We start from the raw sequence: 18594 nt of genomic DNA on the forward strand, positions 1-18594 counted from the left end.
GATTGCCCGAAAACATGTAGTAACCATTCTTTCTTATTGAGAATAGGCTGGAAGGAATTGTAACTGTGTAATATTTGTTTGTTCTTTTGTGTAAATGTTTGAGATGCTGAAATGACAAAATTATCAATTAAAGAAGCATTTATAATTGCTATTACCTGGATTTGGATGTGGTATGTGAAATATGAAAGAAGTGAAATATTATTTAGGGACTAAGCACCAACAAGTAGGAATTAATTTGTGTTCTTCCTGCTGAAAATAGTGTGGTATCTATTCCTTTACATCATCCCCCCCCCCCTCCTTTTTTTCAGCTGTTCTTTGCCCAGATGTAGTAGGAGGCTTCGGGCAAATCCCTTTCCTGTTTGATTAGTAAATTATGTATGAACAAATGATCCTTTAAATATGAATCAAAATAATTCAAAAACATGTAACAAAACCCCCCAAAAAAATGTGATTGTGCACCTAGGAAGGGAGGAAGCTCCAGCACCCGTGTTCAGAAAATAATGTAGAATCAAAGTACCAGAAGACCAGCCCAAGATAGAACTTCTAGTGGCAGCCAAAAACTGTTGAGATGAACAAGCATAAGTAGGTCATGTAGAGATCCCAAAAGGTGAATAGGAGTAGGAGGAGTTTTGTCAAATTTTTGTAACACAACAACACTGGCCACTGTCGCTAAAATTAAAATTAAACAACTTTTATTACTACTTGGGTTACAATTTCATTCTTAGACCTTAGCTCTCCAGATCTCTTCACACATAAATGTCTACCGTCATTACTTTACACATGTTAGGTCAGTAGTATTCTTTTTCCTATTTTTCTTTCTACTTTACTCACCTGGCTGGTTTTGGTATGTACGGTATCAACTGTGGGGTAATATTCCAAACTCAGCACTTCGAACTTCCTCCATACTCTCTTTGGCTCTCTACATGACCTACTTAAGTTTGTTCATCATAACCATTTTGGCCACCACTAGAAGTTCTCTCTTGGACTTGTCTTCTGATACTTTGATTCCACATTTTTTCTTATTTTTACTGAACACGGGTGCTGGAGCTTCTTCCTTTCCTAGGCACTTAATCACAATACAAAAATGTTGTTTCTTTGTTACGTGTTTTCAAATTATTAGGAGTAATATCTAAATGATCATGTTTATACAAAATTTAAAGACGTGAAGAAGTAATTTTGTGACCAAACACGTGTCGGTTGTTGTCTGCTGTTTTTCAATATGCATGTACAGATGATCACAGATATCCGATTACTATCTGAAATAAACTACGGGTTTGTAACATCTACAAGAATTCCTACTTTATGGACTTACTTTTTGGGACTTCTAGCGAGTGCTCTGATATCTTTCTTTATAATGATTAATTACTTGTGCTGTGGGTTTAGGGTCACTGTTCTGAAAAAAGCCAACTGACTTTCTTTGGCACTAAACTTGGCTGAAACATGTAGACCTTTGAGATATCGGAGTCCTAATAAATACAAATAAGTTACCGCCTTTTTCTTTTTAATTTTGCCACAAGATACCATAATAAATATATAGATTGCATATCTTTGAAGGCAATTTTATTGAACAAATTTCCCTCCCCCATATAAAAACAAAATAGCTGCCTTTTGGTTCAACGTGGAGCCCACCCAGATAGCAAGTATCGGGAAAAGGACTGGAAGATGAAGAATGCCACTGGAATTTCCAGTGGGTGTAAGTGATTTTTAAACAAGATGGGAAATCCCCTATGGTGGGATGGCAATGATTGACAATTAAAACCTAACCTAGGGAGCTCGTTCTGTCGTGGATTTTCTGGTGATGTTATGCACCACTCCATTAAACCTCTAACAAGTAACCCATTACATGTTTTCCTATAATGGGAGCATCAAGTTGCTGGTTAAACACTGAATTCCACATTCCACAACAAATGTTATTGTTGCAGATAAAAATAAAACTAGATCCAAACTAAAGAAGCATTTGCAATACAATTGGTCTCGCCTTTGAGACCTCATAAGGATTTAGCAATGCAGCACTATGGGCGGCCCCGGAGCTTTCAGGATATCAAGTCGCTGATGATCAAGATTCACACCGGTCAGAGCACGGTGAGGCAGAGGGTGCTATTAAACTAAAAGCATTGTCTACAACCCATCTGATGGCAGCCTTATATGGCTGGAGATTGTGCAGCCCTGAAGACATGAGTAGGAGCAGCTGGGAGCTGCGCCTTCGGGACGACCATGAGGAACCGTGAACGCGGAGGGGGAGTGGTGAAGAGTGACAACAGGGGAAGCACCAAAAACTAAAGAAACAAGAGTGCTAAAGAGAGAAGCACGGCCCCCGCCAAGCACTGCCTTCTCCTGTGGGACAACCAAAAGGAACCATTAATGAAGTCGCCATGGGAGATAACGAGTCACACATAGGAGTGAAAATTGCAGTCATAGACCAATAAAAACAAGCATTTCAGAAAGCCATAGAAAACAACCAATGGCAATCGATGGGTGTGCCAAAAGCCCACAGAAGAGATACAGCAGGTCTTACAGACAGCAAATGCACTGTCTAGGGTAGAGCTAAAATTGGCTTTATCAATGCGTGTTCAAGCTTTCTTTTGATATAATTTAGCTTGAGGTTTCAGCTGATTTTGAGCATACCCATATCTGAAGGTTCAACATATTATTCAACAGTGCTAGGCATCATGAGGGCTTTAATGAGCTGAAAGGGGATAGTAAATGTAAAGTTGGTCCATATAGAGTGCCCTGAAATATATGTTGCCCAATGCCCTGTAAATCCTTAAGATGCCACTGCAGGGGACTGGATGTTTATACATACTTCCATTGTCTATGCACTAGGGAATACACCTAAGTATGACAAAGACAGCCTGTAGGATCGAGAGATTAAACAACTAGCCATGATACATGCCCTGAGGATGGGGCAGAGTGCAGCCCATAGGAATGAACATTATATAACCAGCCATTATATACACTTGTGTGAGAATAAAAATGGTGCAAGTGCCTGTCCTGTAATTAATGTCCTTGGAGCACATTTCCTGGTCTGAGACTGTTCCAAAGCTCTCACAAGTGGCAGATAAGTGGATAAGGGCCTTGGGACAACATGATTTGTTCAAGATCAAACAATTTGATCAATTGAGAACGCCGAATTGGCAGCGCAGTGGTGCTTGTCCATGGTACCTATTATTAAAACACATTGTGGAGAGCGGAGCATGAAAGGGTGTGCTGTCTCCCTGGGGTAGATACCCAATTGGGGTTCAGCTCAGTTTCTTCTCGGTCACTACCTGAGCTCCTTGCCGGATTCGAATTACCCCCCAGTGTTTGCAAATGTAGGCACTTTTAAACGAAAACCCCATCCTCTGGCACGAACAAGCTGGGCCAGTAGCTTGGAGATTAAAGAACAAGCGCGAAAGATTGTGATATATGAACAGTCGTTCAACCTTAAAGGCAAGTGTGTATTTAGAGACTCCCCCACGATCTGCCCCTCCCTCCCCTATACCTTGAACTCTTGTCCCCTCCTGTGACATCTGAAGGAAGTCTGACCGGTGACAGCTGGGGGAGAAATGTGTGCCGGCAAGGAATGTGGAAAGAGTACAGGAACAGGGGCGAGGACAGAGAGCTTTCTCGCAACGCAGCCCGAGTTTGGAAACTTCGTTTCCGACTGCTGGTTGAGGTAAGACATGATTTTACCAGGGCGACCAACCGTTCGCATGTTACAGGTTTGTCCTGCGGCGGTTCCCGTCCCTCAGCCCGCACAGAACTGCGGGACGCAATATTTGTTCCTCGACATTTTTAATCCTCTCACCGTAGTATCTTCACTCTTTCAGCTCTCTGTAAAAGAGGTGATTATCCCTGACTAGGGGGGAGGAGCAGAGGCCCTTGAGGGGGTCCTACGCCTTGCAAGGCCAGGGGCTCCTTCAGCTTAGACGAGGCGACAAACGGCAGACCTCTAATAAACAGCCCTGAGTGGGTGAATGGATGCTCCTGTCTGGGAATGTGCCCTTGGTGCTCATTTGAATGTGCTCACGCATTGTCAAACCACTGAACAGAGACACAGGGAGAGTACGATGTGCCCAGGACCAAACAGTTTGTCAAAGCAGTAGACTCAAGGCTGCAGGACACTGCTACTGGTTGCAAAGTTTACATTTACTACCACAATCTATTTTATTGAGTATATGCGTCCCTTATTTCGTTCGCTTACTTGCATTGTATGTTGATTCTAAACGAACAGAGGTATACATTCAAGAAGTGATTGCCCAATGGCACACAGATAGGCCATATTGGAGGAGTGCGTTGAACAACATGACTCCTGGTTCCACAGTTTTCACTTCTGCAGTGCTTGGCGCTGATTCTGATAGCAAGGCAAAGGGCTTCCCAGGGAAATGTCACTCTGTTTTAGGTCCCGTCCAGCTTTAGAATAAGGTGTTTATTTTCAGCATATTTAGGTGAAGTGGTCGAGCCCAGATTAGGTGTCAAGTATTTTTAGTTCCATAGCTAAATAAATGTGACCTCTGGGTCACATTTATTTAGTTTGTCTGCCTGCCCCAGTGACTTGCCCACCTTATTAGGGGGTCCTGTAATGTATATATAGCACTCACTACCTTTTTTTGCAGTTGCACTTTACGTGAGCACCAGTTACCTTTCAGGTTTCTTTGAATCTAGGAAATTACTAGGCACTATGTGATGTGTCTGCTGATATTTACTGCTGATGTTTCAAAGTTTAAGGCTCTTTCACCCCATTTGGATACCAGAGTTGTTCTTTTTCTAAAGATGGTTCTCTGTATATGAACTATCCAGCACTTAAGACTTCCTTCAGGGGGGAGGGGTGATGGTGTGGGGCACCTTCTGTGCTGCAATCCAAGTGGTGATTTTTTTAGAACAGTGCTATTTTAATGTTTTTGCAACTAGATTGCATTTAATTAAATCTACTTCAGGGCGATTTGTGACCAAAATCAGCTTTGGGGTTAGTGGTTCTTAAACTGTATTCTCTGCGTGAACTTGGCAGCCAAGGAAGGGGTGGTGAGGGTCTGCGGCTCGGGAGAAGGCGGGATTTTATCCTCTGTGAGGGGGTGGGAGGGGTCCCGCTAACCCCCCTTCAAGTTGCTTTGATTGGAGCCTGCTGCATGGGGGTGGGGGGATGGTACTCACAGGAAAAGGCAGGAGGAGAGAACTTAGACTTACAAGTGCCGAAAGAGGAAATCCAAGTAAGCGGCACCAGTGAACCCAGAGCGGCACCAGGGGACGACCTATCACAAGACGGGCACTGGAGACCTCGCGCACGCAACAGGAGTGAGGAGGAAGATCACAGACCGGCGCGTGGACACACAGGAGAACTAGAGGGGAAGCACAGGAGAGGTAAGGCGGCACAGGGCACCACGAGGACACAGGAGAGATGGGCACCGGGGACCTGGCAACTAACTGCAGCGCAGCTGATGGACCAAGAGCGGGGAGACTCGCGTGGGAGATCACAGGACCAGCAGGGGCAAAACTCGGGATCTCTGGGCAAGAGAGCTCACAGGAGCAGCGTAGGGAAACCCAGAGGAGCAGCCCACGAGAATTTGAAGGCGCAGCATAGAGGAGTGCACAGGAGGAGCATCGGAGCACTCACGGCAGCCGAGAAACTCGCATGAACACTGGGAGAATTCATAGGAGCAGCAGAGAGAACACCACAGGAGCGCGGGGGGCTCACAGAAGCAGCATGGGGTGGAAAACTCTGGAACACTGGAACATTCGTAGGAGCAGCAGAGGGAACACAACAGGAGCGCGGGGGGGGGGGGAGAGGGGGGCACAGAAGCAGCATATGGAAACTCACAGGAAAACTGTAGAATTCACAGAAGCAGCATAGGGAAACTCACAGGAACACTGGAGAATTCATAGGAGGAAAAGAGGGAACACCACAGAAGCAGCATAGGGAACCTCACAGGAACACTGGAGAATTCATAGGAGAAAAAGAGGAAACCCCACAAGAGCGCAGGGGTGTGGGGGGGGCGCTCACAGAAGCAGCATAGGGAAACTCACAGGAACACTGGAGAATTCATAGGAGAAAAAGAGGAAACCCCATAAGAGCGCGGGGGGCTCACAGGAGCAGAATAGGGAAACTCGCAGGAACACTGGAGAATTCACAGAAGCAGCATAGGGAAACTCACAGGAACACTGGAGAATTCATAGGAGAAAAAGAGGAAACCCTACAAGAGCGCGGGGGTGGGGGGGCTCACAGGAGCAGCATAGGGAAACTCACAGGAACACTGGAGAATTCACAGAAGCAGCATAGGGAAACTCACAGGAACACTGGAGAATTCATAGGAGAAAATGAGGAAACCCCACAAGAGCGCGGGGGTGGGGGGCTCACAGGAGCAGCATATGGAAACTCACAGGAACACTGGAGAATTCGTAGGAGGGAAAGAGGGAACCACACAGGAGAGCTGGGGAACTCACAGAAGCAGCACAGGGAAGCTCACATGAACACTGGAGGGAATCGTAGGAGCAGCAGAGGGAACCCCACAGGAGCGCAGGGGAGCTCACAGACTAGGGAAGCTCACAGGAACACTGGAGAATTGTAGGAGCAGCAGAGGGAACCTCACAGGATCGCAGAGAGACTCACAGAAACAGCATGGGAAATCTCACAGGAACACTGGAGGGATTGATATTAGCAGCAGAGTGAATCCCATAGGAGCGAAGGGGGGCTCACAGAAGCAGCTCTGGCCGCGTTACACAGGGGGGGTCCCTTCTTCACTTCTGGCATCGTTCTGTAATTACGCTTTCTAACAATCTAAGTTTCTGGTTGGTCTCTAACCTCACGTGGGTGAGTTGGCATGCTGGCTTTAGAGGTGGGGGCGGGGGGCATGGCTGGGGGAGCGCGAGTGTGGGGGTTGTATACATGCAAGGTGGTGGCTGCTCACACATGCTCTGACTATCGCTAGTAGGGGTCAAACAAACACTCCCCCTGTTCCTCTGTGTGACAGACAGGTGTGTTATCGCTTGTCCCGTGTGTGCTCATCAGCCCTGCCCCGTGTGTGTTCAAACTCTGCCCCTTGCCCTCTGTGTGCTGAGCAGCACCGCTCCTTGCCCTGCGTGTATTGGACAGCACAGCCCCGCGTGTGCTGGAAGCACTGCTCGTTGTGTAAAAGTGCCGATACTGCCGAATGCCAGGGGAGATGAACATCAAGGCTGCGGTTTTATGAGTCCTCGTGGTGCTTCCTTCTTTTACCGCTCTACACTTCCGGTCACCTCACTCTTGTTTTTCATCCCTGCTTTTCTCCATTTGCCACTGCTTTCCTTCTCCTTCTGTGTCCCATTTGTGCCTTGCCCTCTATATTGCTCTGGCTGTTAGTGCCCAGCACGGCTGCCCCGCTCCTGTATATCCTCAGTACCACCTTCCCGTGTGTATTCCGCTGCACCGCTCCGCTCAGGGCCCCGTGTGTGCTTGACAGCACTGCCCCCTGCGCCGTGTGTGCTCAGCCCCCGCAGCTCTTGTGGTGGAGGGGAGGCGAGCCCCCCCCCCCCCCCCCCCGAGGCACTGTGGACTGTGCACAGGCGGCCGGCTTAAAAGGGTGGGGGCTATATGTAACTTGCAAGTTTCGTTGCGTAACTGTGCTCAGCAGCACTGCTTGTTTATGTACGTGCTCAGCAGGGCAGTCCGGGCTGTGCGTTCTCAGCAGCACTGCTCCCTACCGTGTTTATTCTCAGCAGCTTTGCCCCATACCCTGTGGGTTCTTAGCAGCACTGCTCCATGCCCTGTTCGTTCTCAGCAGCACTGCCCCTGTGTGCCCAGCAGCACTATCCTGTACCTCGTGTGTGCTGCTCAGCGGCATCGCCTCGCGGACAGTGGGCGTTCTCTAGTATTGCTTTACATGTTGTACATGCATCTTTCATGCTTACCACACGGGGGCGTGGTTAGACCAGCATTGGCCTCTTATGCGTGCAGCCGTCTTCGGGGTTTATAACCATTTCTCCGGAGTGCTTCAAAGTTTAAATAATAGTTTGACGAGACGGGTAGCGGCACATGGGAGCCAGGTGATGTGTTTAAACTGCTAATGAGGTGAGCTGGGGAAAACAGGCTTACACTTTTTGAGGACACAGTTGGCAAATCGCATTTTTTTTCTTTGAGCCTTGTCTCGCGATTAAAGAACACATTTAATTTGACAATTCTAATCCTACCACAACTAGGCATGTCACATTTGTGTCTCTCCAGTTTTATTTTCAAGTGTCACTTTAAATTACTGTCCGTTTTGCCTTGGACTCCTAATTTGCTTTTGACAAAACGCACATTTTTATGTTTACACCCCTGACTTTTCGATTTACGACTTTCTCCTTCTTCAAAGTGCCCGATATTGTTTAATCCAGGTTTAGTGTGACCCCTAAATTCGTTCCTGGAATTAGGCTTAATTTGAAATTTCTATTCTATCTTTGTTTTTCTTAAGGAGTATGCTTGTTTCCATTTTGGCATTCTCGCTGTTATTTTAACACTATCTTTCCCCTAATGTGCCATTTTTTTGTATTATTTCACCTTAATCCGGATTTGATTGTTTAGAGTGTCTCTGTTAGTTTGTTTGGGGGGGGGGGGCTTCCCCTTAAGATCTCAACTGAAACCTTTATTATTTTTCTATTTTTTCTTCTTTGATTTCTCTCCTACATTGTTTTTTCGTTTCTTCTGCTCATTATTCTTGTCTTGATTTTCTCCCGAGCGTACACATTTTGTGTTTTTTTTAACTATGTGTTTTCACTCAACGTGTGTTTAGCCTGCAGTTATATATGCTGATTCTCTCCAAGTAGCGGTTCTTGTTCGTCTAGTTTTGCCCGGGAAGGAGGGTATCTGCTATGAGTGTTTTTTTTAATCTCATGTTTCTTGTCAGTTTGTTTGTTCGTTTTTTTTCTCATGTTTTCCTACCTCAGTATATCTGGATTGTGATTTCCCACTTTTCACATTGAAATTGGCTTTTTCTGTGTTCCTGATTTACTACTAAGGTCACTGTTCAGAAATACTCATCATTTTTGCTTTAAGTGTGTGATCTTTTTGTACTAATTTGTCCTAAAATTTCCCCAATCCAATCTTATGATGACCTACTGAGTGAAAACAGAAAAAAACGTCATTTTGAGCAACAACATTTGCCTCTAGTCAGACAATACATCATTACGAGCCATATTTGATCCACTGAATTTCTGTTCAGGAGCAGGTCGAGTAATTTTGCTCCGAAGTTAGACCATTAAAGTCTTTTTCTTTTGGTTTAAAAATTCATGCGGTTTTATTCATGTCAGTTCCCCCCCTGCATATGACCCAAACAACCCCATGTCAAAGGGTGACTTTCATCCAGTTTTGTTTTTCATTGGGACATGGCGCTTCACCAGTCCCATTCTAAGCAGACTCTACCAATGCCATCACCTGGCCTTTAAGTGCGATGAAAAAAGTGTGTGTGGTGGGGGCAGGTCTTTATAGTGGGCGTGGCTTACAACTAAGAGCCCTTTTCAAAAAGTGTGGCCTATCTAATTGAGGTCGTGGCTTAATACACACACATTAAAATTCCATGCTTTCCATAGGGTATCACCCAATTAGTATTTTGGTGACTCTCCAAGAGTTTTTTAGGTCGAGCCTGGGCAGCGCATGCGCTGCTCTGCAAGGCATGCTGTATTCAGGTATGGACTTGAAGCTCCTCCCACATTTTTCATTGGCATGTGTCATTGTCCACTGTAAACTATGGCTTTTCAATGGTCAATAGGCTTAGTAGTCCCTCCTTAGTACCGCCTTGTCTCCTTTTGAAACCTCCCATGAGGACTCCCATTGTTACGTGTGTTATTACTTGGTAGGCTTTAACCCCTTGAGTACCCCGCCCTTTCCCCGCCCTGTGCCGGCCCTTTCATTAGCGGGCGGGGTTCATGACGAGATAGTCTCGTCATGGGCACAGCGCAACCGCGGCCCATGACGAGACCATCTCGTCATGGGCACTCAAGAGGTTAATTACAGCCTTCAAGCACTATTTTCTCGAATAGCTTTGTATTGCCTGCTGTTGCAGGCAGGACATGCTCTCTTCTAACACTTTTTTTGAACCCTTAATAGCATGGGCGCCAAATGCATTTGCAATGCAATAGCCCTCGCATTTGCAAGAGTTTAAGCTATTGTTATTGTGAATGACAATGCCTTTTATTTATCTGGTTTAAAAACAACACATAAATAAAAGACATTGTCATTTACAATGCCAATAGCTAAAACTTTCGTAAATGCGAGACCTATTGCATTGCAAATGCTTGTTGTTAATATATCCAGGCATATCACAAGGGACACACACCTAAAAGAAGCCAAACCTATTTTCTTTGACAGTACGGGTTAGCAGTATCAGAAACAAGAGTTACAATTATTTTGTTGTGATTAATTAGAATTGAAAATGTTTACATTCTGAAAATATGAGACTGTGAATTGAACATTTCTAAGGTCTGTGGAAGAGATCTTTGGGTGTCTCAACCACTTCCTTTCTAACCCTTCTCACCCTTTCCTCAGCCGCCTGTCTATTAGACATTTTTGCCCTTTTTCTCCCCACATCTTTCTGAAACCTTCCAAGACCTCAACTCTTTCCTCTTCAGCACCCTCATTTTACTCTGCTGCATGTACTTCCTTGCATCCCCTTAACTTCACCAACCCCTGCGCACACAGTCTAAACACATCTGCATGCAAAGTATTCTCTTTCACTTTAATTCTGCCAATAATTCAATGGCTATGTACCTCCACCACACACTTTTGCATAGAATCACAACTAGCACACCTGACCGTTGCTCTGTGTGCTCCGCTGAGAGGCCAATGATCAGATGGGCATCCATTCTGAACCCCTTCATGACTCACTGGCAGGCACAGTGAGAAACTCGTACTGTCTTCGAGCTGAACTCCAGAGCTCTCAATCATGGCTCACTTCCTGAACTCACTTGTCTCAGTACACTGTATGCTTTATTCAAGAATAATATGCTGTACAAAAAAGACAAAAGAAAAACAACATCCTGGAAAAAGCAAACAGTCTTAGGGAAGGCGAGATTAAGTAAACGTGAAATGTAAACATGAACTACATCACTGACATCAATAATATCACAGTCAAAGGCATTATTAAAAACCCAATAGAGGCATGTTTCAAGGCCTGTTTTTAATTACTGCTGGGTTTGAGACGCAGAGGGACCTGGCCTACTTAAACCCTGACCATCATTCTTGGTTCTGTTAGATGCAAAACAAGCATTTGCAATGCAATAGGTCTCGCATTTACGAGAGTTTGAGCTCTTGCCATTGTAAATGACAATGCCTTTTTAATTTATTTTTTTTAAAAACAGATAAATAAAGGGCATTGCCATTTACAATGCCAATAGCTTCAACTCTCGCAAATGCAAGACCTATTGCAATGCAAATGCATTAGGAGAGAGCGTGGCATGCCTTTTCCTGCCGGCAATAGCAGGCAGGACAAAGCTCTTTTAGAAAATAGTGCTCAGAGGCTATAATTAAAGCCGAAATTCTAAGTAAAATGTCCTCTGGGAGTACTAATAGCAATTACAACTTCCACGAAATTCCTGCACAGGCACCACCGCCATTCATAAATCCACTATTCCACATTTATTCTAGGGTAACACTGTAAACACCAATAGTGTACGTGGGGGCACAGACACTTACAGGTGATGCATTGATATGCTGACTTTATTAAAATTATAAAACACAATAAAAAACATTCCATCTAGACCACAGATGTGAAACATAAAAACAAATAATGACACAAAATTAATGTTACAGACACAACACGAGAGATAACAGAGACATTACATTTTTGTCATTAGGTACCACAACCACTGCCAAAGCTATATCAAAAAACACCCCAATGTTTCCAAATTCATCAGCATTTGGGGTGAATTGAGAACGGTGAGTTTGTGGCAGACAGGCGTCAACGCGTTTCGAAAATATAATAATAGTTGAACCTTCTTTTTCAAGACAACATAGAATAGTGCTCTCGGTGCATAAAATATTTATAACTCCAGGTTCTTTATGAGTTAGGCACTAGTGGATCACTGCTACATGGATCCAACTGCTCGTGCCAGCAAACAAGAATTTGTTTCACTAGTATGTCTTTTATAAAGTAAACGCTTCTTTATATCTTCGGGCTATATTTCTTCATGCCCAGTTCTCAAAAACGCTCACCATTTTTTCTATACCTAAGGTCAACTAGTGTTGTCTGACCATTCACTGGAATCCCTTCATGTACGATTGTTTTCTTTTATTTAAAAAACGAATCCTTAATTCCAATTTTAGTATTTAATCGTTTTGTTCTTTAGGGTCGTTTTATTTCTGTGGCCCTCTCAGAACTCGTACAGGGAGCCGGTGTGCCTTCGATTTTCCATATGGTTTGCCATACGGAAAATCGAAAGAACAAAACGATTAAATACTAAAATTGGAAATAAGGATTCGTTTTTTAAATAAAAGTGGATTTATGAATGGCGGTGGTGTCTGTGCAGGAATTTCGTGGAAGCTGTGATTACTATTATGCTCCCAGAGGACATTTTACTTAGAATTTCTGTTTGAATCCTAGTCCTTTGGTTTTCAAAGGGTCCCTCTCATTTTTAAGAAGTATAATTATAGCCTACCGAGCAACAACACACGTTACAGAGGGTGTCCTCATGGGAGGTTACAAAATGGGAAAATGTGGTACTAAGGAGGGACTACTAAGCCTATTGACTAATGAAAAGCCACAGTTTACAATGGACACTGACACAAGTCAATGAAAAAACTGGGCGGAGAGTGGGCGGAGCTTCACGTCCATACCTTTATACAGCATGTCTTGCAGAGCAGTGCATGTGCTGCCAAGGCTCGACCTAACCAGGACTAACTAAAGGTCCGGCTCATGACAACAACACCCTTTCGCAAGTATAATTTGTCTATTCTAGCGTATAAAGGTGTGCGTTGAGGTTTCCTCCCTCTCCCACCATGTTGTGGCATCTATCTGCTTTAAATGCTGGGCCCAGATCCAGCAAGATCTATTTACAGTGACCCAATGTCAAGGTCGGGCTGTGACACAAACTAGACAAAGGGGCTAATATAAAAGTAGCTTTCATTAGCAAATTGGATAACTAGAAAAGTGCCCCTTATAGTTTTGAATTTGTAAAGACATGCTTACAGAGGTTATGCACGGTATGGGGGACTACATGTATTTGTGCTTGCTGCAAGCAGTTTTGAGGAGATACCAGGAAGATCAACAGTAAATATGGGCCCACCAGGCTATAAAACAGCCAAGAAAATGGTGGCCACACTAAACACCAGTCCTTCTGGCACTGCCAGATTGCCTTCCAGACAGGGGCCTGTAGGGTGCAGCAGGTGCAGTGTATTAGGGCCCAGAAGGTTCGAGGGGCCCACTGACCGTGATTGTTGCTATATTTTATAATTTACGCAGCAGCCAGGGGACCCATTTCCCTCCTTGCACTAGGCCCCATGACACTGTCTCTGCTCCGTTACTGCCTTCAGGCATCACTTGCTCTTGGGCAATTGCCACTGTCTCAGGGCCCGTGCAGTAGCCTGCTGTGAATTCACCCAGACAGAGAAATGCAAGCTTCTCTCAGGTACACAGAGTTGTTACAGCACAAACAGTAGCAGTACAAGCTTCCCTCGTGTACATAAAAACATGTGCAGCACCGACAGAAGTAGAGCAAGCTTCGCCAACACAGAACATAGACAGCAGCAGTAGAAGCATCTTTCACGTGCACAGAACTGTTACAGCACAAACAGCAACATTACAAGTGTCTCTCGTGTACATAGAACAGTTACAGCACAGATAGCAACATTGCAAGCATCTCACATGTACATAGAACAGTTAACAGTACAGACATCAGCAGTGCAAGCTTCTCTCACAGACACAGAACTGTCCTCTAGAGAACCGATTCAAGTTTTGGAAATACCAGCTATAGAAATTTAGTTGAGTAACTAGAGCATTGGTAATGGGGAAGGAATGTGTCCTGGGGTTCTCATCACACCCAATATTGGCACTGAAATGTGATGCAACCTTTCATTGAACCCCCACACATGCTTAGTTTGTGTAAGTTGATTACTGCGGGATTAGGTAGATGATTGTTGTAGGAGAGTAGGATCCGCTTCTTATAGTTACCCCCACTTTTTGCTGATGTTTCACTGTTTTTCGACTTTAGTCTGGCTGGGGCCCTGCTAACCAGGACCCCAGCCTAGCTGCTTCCTCTCTAAATTGATTACCAGTACTTTAGGTACACTCCAGATTGGATTCTGGGGTACCCTTATAAGTCCCTAGTATATGGTATACTATGTACCCAGGGCATATGTACCCCAGAGGCCTACCAGGGGCTGCAGCATGTATTATGCCACCCCTGGGAAGCCTTCCAAAATGACACCACAGGACTGCTACTGCAGCCTGGGTAAGGTGGTGCATGCACCTCTTACTGATATATAGGTTCACTATATCTCTCCATATCACTGCACATATAAACCTATCAGTCACCCCTATGGCAGGCCTTACTAATCCTGAAGGCAGGGTGCTGGGTTTTATGTGAGAGGGTACCCATGCATGAGCAGAGCCCCTCTGCAGCCGTCAGAACCTTTATTCCGGGGTTGTTTGTGATGCAGCCAAACCATATACTCTTAAGTGCATTATAACCAAACGGTAAATGCTAACTTTGGGATGGCTGCACGGAAACATGTCGTGTTTGGTGTCAATCACCTTTGAATCATACCCCCACACCAGCAACTGGTGTGGGAGTGTGATCCCACCCTTCAAGAGGGAGAAACATGACAGCACCGGTATACCCGGTACCACTCAACAGAGCCCTGACATCACAAAATGGATGCTGCCAGCCACAGACACGAGTCTGCCCTCCAGCTGCTGGACAAAACTCCGGCAGGGGAGGCCTGGAAAAGAGGTTTCCTGTCACAGGGAGGTGTCACCACCTCCCAGACAGGCTTTAGTGTATTGGGGCTGGGTGGGTGTACTCCAAGAGTGCTTTGAAGTCTGCACTGGGGGCACATTTGGTCTCCCTGTGCATAGTCCAGCTCAAACCGGTTGCAGGGGCTACCAGCCCCTGCTCTGGTGAGAAACTTGACAAAGGAAATGGGTGTAGCCACCCTTCTTACCTGACCCTCCCATAGGCGGGTCCCTAGAGTTTGTCCCACCCCTTCCTTGGGTATAAGATAGGAACCCCTGGCAACATGACTTCAGATTACACCTGGACAAAACTCTGATACTGAATCCTGGAACTTCGACGATCTACATTGAACTAGATGACTGAAGAATCTCCCTTGGAGTAAAGGAGTTACTCCCCTGCAAGGCAGGCACCAAAGACGCATCTGTCCAGTTTGCATCTCCGATGCTCCCGCCGGACTCCAAAGAATTTTGCAACACAGGAGGTGGGTTTCCATGGTCTCTGAGGTTAATCTGTGCCCTCAGCAATTCTGAAGCCTGTATCCCTCGTGCAACCTGAACACCTGGACACCGCGACCAGTTGATGAAGCATCAGCTGTCCAACGACTCCTGCAGCTGAGCTTTAGGTTACTTGTAGCCCTGACCCTGAGCAGCATTTGCACCAAAGATTGCCCGTCTACACTCCACGAGTGTTCTGTGAGCTGGCCCTTTGTGTTTTCTCTCTCGGTCCCTTCGCGATCCCTGGTCCGTCGACTGGTGGGTCCCTGTGAAGGCAACTTAAGCTTTAATTGGGCTTACCTGGTTGCTCCAGATGTGTCCTGACTCCCCATCACTTGAGGCGTCCCCAGGACCTTGCTGGTCTGCAAGCATCTTTTCCCTTCCTGCATGGGTTGCTGTTGCCAAGGCTTGTTAAGTCCAATCCGGGCACCGACACCGCAGCACTAGACATCCTTCATGGGACAGCTCGATTCCAGCTCCTGGTGATCGTCGACGCCGCCTGGTACTCGTGGCTGCAGAGTCAAGCTTCACCTCTTTGCCCCTGAATTACCCGACATCGGTGGGCATTCATCTGTCGTGCCCCTGGTCACTGGCAAGTGACCCAGACTCTGTCCCCTCTGCTTTTAGGTTCTTCTGATCTTCGATCCAGGCTTGGATCACACCGGACACTTTTCTCCTTCCCGGCAGCAGCACTTTTCTGCAGATCGCTATTGAAATCAACGACGATTCCCGACACCATTTGACACCGATGCACTCGGCTTCCCTGGGTGAGGTAACTCAAGTACTCCGGTGCTCCCGTGGGTGCTGGCCCTAGAACCCCCTAAGTCTAAAGGGGTTTTCTCAAAGTCCTCTCCTAAGTGTCCTTAACTTCTAAAATTCCAACCGTGACTTCCCCATAAAATAGTACGGGGCTCGTGCCTGTGTTCTCACACTGCACACGTCCCCCGTGGGTCTCCTGTGTCACTACCTTGGGTGGTTCCTTGGGGTCCCAGCGATTCTACGTGCTCAAGGCACTGTGTCTAGTCAAGTCGTGGTTCTTATACCACTTTCTTAATATATGGTGTGGTCCGCCCCTAGGCCCCATTGTATATTGTGCTATTTACTGTCGTTTTAGTCCTGTATTATTGTGTATCTTTAGACTCTAATCACATAAAGAGATTACTATTGAGTGTTTAGAAATAAATACATATATTTTATATATACCTTGTGTGGTTCTCCTTTCATTTAGTGATTCAAGAGGTTATAATCTGGTAAACCAAGCTGTTTTACACTCCATCAAGACTTAGCCTGAAGGCTTCTCTCCATAGCTACCACTAGGTAGCGTTCAATAAAGGTTGTCTTTAAATCTATCATCAATAAGGGTTGTTTGGACTGGTGCAAGGTGCCCACTATAACTAGTGGACAGCATATGCCAGGCCAACTTCTCACAATTGTGTTCATATGTGGATGAATAGATGGGTAAATTAGTGAACTGACGCCTGGGTAAGTGGATGAATCGGGGACTGGGTGGATGAATGAGTGAGATAGACGAGTAGGCAAATGTTTAATGAGTAGGTGAATAGTAAGTGATTAGCTCAATCTAGGCATGATGTGGTTAAGCTAACTGTATCTGAATCGGTATACGACACATGTTGGTGTGATGTATGAGAAGATATGTTGAGGTGGCAGAATTTTGCCAACTATGTGGATCTGTTGCTATGTTGTACACCTGAGAATTTTACAAGGGACTCTATAGCCTGTCCTCTTAGAAAACGGAAAACCATAAGTGTGGTTGAAAAGGTGCTGTCTACTAAGTATCATTGGGTGGATGGTGGGTGCTGTTGGGTAGTTCAATAGCCAAACTACATGACATACCTGGACCCTTTTGGATGTGTGTTAGGCGATCTGTCCAATGTGCTCTGTTGTGAGCACTGCAAAAGCCAATATTAAAGGGCTACTGGTATTATGCAGCAGAGGAGGACCAAATTATGTGGCAAGTTTGACTAAATCATACAGCAAGGAAAGACAAATTATACAGCATACTAAGGCACATTTTGTGACATGAATTCGTTAAATTGTCTTTTTCTTTTTTACACATGTAATCATTGTCTGGGAATATACTTCACATTATTAGCACCAGTTTAACACTCAAATATATCAATTAGCAACTGAAAGATGACCTGTTAACCTTTATAAGGAACCTTCCACAGCACTGGAACACGTTGCCATGTTTTAGCAACTATTGATCCGTTTGAGCTAGATACAATTTTTTTAGTTAAAAACTGCAGATTATGCAGCAGATGATGGATTATGTGGCAAATGCTGCCAATCCTTAGCTATGTGGAAAACGCAGCAGACTCAGCGTAATTCCAGTGGATCTGCTAAAAGTATGCTACCTCTGTGCCGTGTTTGATGCGTGCAAGGTGTCTGTTGGAAGTGTGCATGTTTGTTGCCACCTGTACTTGTTTTTAGATCCCAGAGTACGTTGTTCTTTCATGTTTACTTGCTATGGTATCCCACCGAACTCCTACTATTCCCTACCATTCCTTTTCATTTAAATTTTTAGTAAAGATTGACATTTCGGGGCACACAAATCCACACGTTTAGACAATCAATCCTAGTAAATTTGTTCTTTGAAAGATTTAGTTTTGTTGTGAGTACTTAGGTGGACAACAGATTGGAGGTGGGTGAATAGGTGGCTAGCGACCTGCAGATAGGTGATTAGATGGATAGGGGCTGATTAGTTGGATGAGTGAGTAAATGGCTGGTTGGATGAGTAGTTGGGTGAGCTGCTGTATGATTGGTCGTATGGATAAATGAGTTAGTGGATGAACGGAGAGAGCGTGAATAGATGGTTGAATGGATGGCTGCAATCTTTAGTAAGATGGCAACTGGAAAATAAGATTGCATTTAAAATAATGAAATAAGTGCTTGTTGTTAATTGACCATACCCTGGCAAGTGAGCCACTGGCAATTTTAAAAGTGAATCTTTCTAACTTGCACTATTTACCCCTGTACAATGCAGCCTCCCTTTACACTCTTCCCTTCCTCTGACACAGACCTACGCAGGTCACCACATGGGCACTGGTGAATTCTGTAAGAAATAATGCGGAGCCTAGAAGGAGAGGGTGACTTCACATTTCCATCACATGCACATGAAAAAACGATGCCAGAGTTATGAGTCTGAAGAAATCTCGAAGAATGACAAAACTCATACAAAGTTACTGTTCTCCTTTTTATTTATTTG

At 45.1% G+C, this 18594-nt stretch overlaps 1 protein-coding gene across 3 annotated transcripts in view; it reads left to right on the plus strand.

Moving 5' to 3' along the window:
• The first annotated feature begins 3548 nt into the window (after positions 1 to 3548).
• Positions 3549 to 18594, plus strand: part of ALPL (alkaline phosphatase, biomineralization associated) — a 312269-nt gene continuing 297223 nt past the window's right edge. Inside the window, exon 1 of one of the 3 annotated variants that reach the window (XM_085608992.1) lies at positions 3549 to 3655. The gene's annotated coding sequence lies outside the window, so the exon portion shown is untranslated. Of the gene's footprint in view, positions 3656 to 5124; positions 5338 to 7861; positions 8021 to 18594 lie in introns of those variants that run through there. The other 2 variants (XM_085608990.1, XM_085608991.1) reach the window with 2 other exon arrangements.

The sequence above is a fragment of the Triturus cristatus genome, chromosome 1_2 (assembly GCF_964204655.1).
Source record: "Triturus cristatus chromosome 1_2, aTriCri1.1, whole genome shotgun sequence".
NCBI lineage: Eukaryota > Metazoa > Chordata > Amphibia > Caudata > Salamandridae > Triturus > Triturus cristatus.